The sequence below is a fragment of the Pristis pectinata genome, chromosome 29 (genome assembly GCF_009764475.1).
Source record: "Pristis pectinata isolate sPriPec2 chromosome 29, sPriPec2.1.pri, whole genome shotgun sequence".
In the NCBI taxonomy this organism is placed as follows: Eukaryota; Metazoa; Chordata; class Chondrichthyes; order Rhinopristiformes; family Pristidae; genus Pristis; species Pristis pectinata.
This window is the reverse complement of record NC_067433.1, coordinates 22,603,020-22,606,192: the sequence shown is the minus strand read 5'-3', so window position 1 is coordinate 22,606,192 and position 3,173 is coordinate 22,603,020.

Sequence of the window (3,173 nt, the reverse complement as noted above, 5' to 3'; positions counted from 1 at the left end):
GCAGAGAAATTTTACAACAGCCGGTACTGTACTGTAAGGGCAGAGACCTTTACAACAGCCGGCACTGTACTGCAAAGGCGCGGACATTTACAACAGCAAAAACTGTACTGTAAAGATATAGACCTTTACAACAGCGGGCACTGTAGTCTAAGGGCAGAGGTCTTTACATCAGACGCCAGTGTACTGTAAGGGGACAGACTTTTACATTACCGTGCCAGCTGTTGTAAAGGAACAGACAGGAGAAGGTAACTGCAAGGTGAGAAGTTACCTCCGGGCAGACCTACATTCACGAAGTGGAAATGTATTGAAAGCTAAACAGTGATAGTTCAGGGCCAACGCGTTTCTGTCAGGGTGAAGATGAAGGATGGTAACTCGCTGGTAACCTGGACGTCAAGGAGTACTGAGGATTTGATGAAAAGAATAAGCAGCATGTGGTGGGTAAAGAGCACTGAAGGCTGGGGAGGCCCTTCAAGTGCACAGAGAGTGGGTGTGGTGTGTGACTCGCAGAAATAACAGGGCAAAGAAGTCACAAAATATCAGCAACAGCTGAGATTAAGGGAAAACTCAAGGATTTTTATGTATATAAAGAGCAAGAGGGTAACCGGGGAATATGGGTCCTGTGCGGTACCAAAGTAACATACTGTGTGTGGGGCCAGAGGGTGTGGGCAAGGTCTGAAATGAATCGTTCACATCTGTGTTCACTGAGGAGAAAGACATTGTATCTGGAGATTTCAGTTGGGGCAGTGACATTCTAGGGCACATTAATATTAAAAAGGAGGAGGTATTGGATGCCTCATCAGGGATAAAGGTGAATAAATCCCAGGGCCTGAGGAGATGCATCCCAGGATGCTGTGGGAGACAACGAAGGAGATTGTTGGGGCCTTGACGGAGATATTTAAATCTTCACTGGTCACAGATGAGGTGCTAGATGACTGGAAGATATCAAATGTGGGAACTTTATTCAGGAAAGAGAGCAGGGATAAGCCAGATAGTTAAAGGCCAGTGAGTCCAATATCTGCAGTTGGAAAATTATTTGAAGGAAAACCTTGAGGAACCGGAATAATCTGCACTTGGAAGGGCAGGGATTGATCAGAGACAGTCAGTTCGGATTGGTTGGCGAGAAATCCTGTCTGCCTAATTTAATTCAGCTTGTTGAACAGGAAACTAAATATATTGACGAGGGCAGTGTGGGTGATGTGACGTACACAGACTTCTGTGTGGGAGATTTGAACTAGTCTGTGTTGTGTTGCAACATTTGGGTGAATGGAAAGGAGACTGTTATTCTGCCTGTAGATGTGTGTCCAGTGGTCTTCGAAAGGAATCAGTGCTGGGACCTCAGTTTGATCAGAGAAAAATGTACATGAGCTGATTAGCTTGCAGATGACAAAATTGTTGGTGGAGTTGTGGTTGGTGAAGAAGATTATGCAAAGGATACAGCAGGATATAGATCAGTTGGAAATATGGGCAGAGAAATGGAAGATGGAGGTTAATCTGGACAAGTGTGGGGTGTTCACTTAGTGAGGTCAAATGTTGGAGGAAAGTGCACAGTAAATGGCAGCTCCCTTCGGAGCATTGATGTACTGAGGGATCTTGGTACGCAAGTTCATAACTTCATGGAAGTGGCAACACAAGGAGAAGGTGGTACAGTAGGTGTCGGCACACTTGCCGTCCTCAGTAGGGTAATTGAATATAAAACTTGGGCAGTCATGTTGCAGCTCTAGAAAACTTCGTTTCGGCCACTTTTGGAGAACTGGGTGCAGTTTTGTTTGCCACAATACAGGAAGGATGTAAAGGTGCTGCAGAGCTTCACCAATGTGTTCCCGGGATTAGACAGGATTTGCTGCGAGGAAAGTTTGGATAAACTTTGAGGGTTTTCTCTGGAGGATGTGGGCTGAGCTGAGGGAAGTACATACAATGAAGAGTGACGTAGATGGTGTGGACAGGCAGAGTGTTTTTCCTCAGGTGTAAATATAAACACTGCTGGGTAGAGATTTAAGGTGAGAGGGTGGAAGTTTGAAGGAGATTTAGGAGGCTAGTTTTATTTCACACAGGGAGGGGTCGGTGCCTGGAACACGCGGCCAGTGGAGGTGATGGAAACAGATCCAATGGAGAAACATTGAAGTGGCATTTAGACATCCCCATGAACAGACAGTGGATGGAAGTACACAGACCAGGTGCTGGCAGATGTGCAGTCTGAATTGTCATCATTGTCGGCACAGGCAGTGGTGGCTGAAGGGCCTGTTCCTGGGCGTATTTGCAGCTACAGCAGGTAGTGAGGAAAGCCGACCTTTAGTTGATGGGGGAACTGAGTACAAATGTGGGCAGGTTATGCCTCATTGATGGAGGGCAGTGGGGAGGCCACTTGTACAGTGTTGGGCTCTTTATTTAAGGAAGGATGTTAATGTATTGGGAGCAGTTCAGAGAAGGTTTACTGGACCAACAATGGCACTGGGCCTGTTGCCTGATGAGGAAAGGTTAGACAGTCTGGGCTTGTATCTGCTGCAGTTTAGAAGAGAGAGAGAGGGGCGATTAGAACAGGAAGAAGTCCCGAGGGGTCCTGACAGGCCACGTGGGGAGAGGATGGTTCAACGTGTGGGAGAATGTGGGAATGGAGACTGCTGTTTAATGATAAGGGGTCTCGCATTTCAGCCAAGGATAATTTTGGATTTTTTTTAATGGTTATGTTTTTTTTTTGCAAAGATTTTTGTTTTGCCTTAGAGGATGTTGGGTCTTTGGAATTCTCTTCGCCAAATGGTGTTGGGAGCAGAGTTATTGAACCTTCCTAAGGGAGAGGTGTTCAGCTATATTAAGGGGGTGAGATTTTACTGTGGGCTGACAGGAACCTGGAGTTTGATGTTAAACTGAAACCAGCCGTGACCTTATTAAATGACAGAACAGGTGGGAGGGCTAAGTGGAGACTCCTGCTCCTAATTCGGATGTCGATGTGTCTGTGTGTCCCTGTGGGGTGGTGACCAGGACTAGACACAGAGCTGCAGCTGTGGCCGAACTTGTGTTTCTATAATTCCAGCAAAGCTCCCTCTGGCATTCTGTGCCTTCAGCCAACAAAGCCAGGTCTCCCATCCGCCTCCTTAACCAACCAACCCACCAACCGACCTGTCCCCCTACCTTCAGGGACCTGTCCACGTGCTCCTTAGTGTCTTTCTGCGCCACCA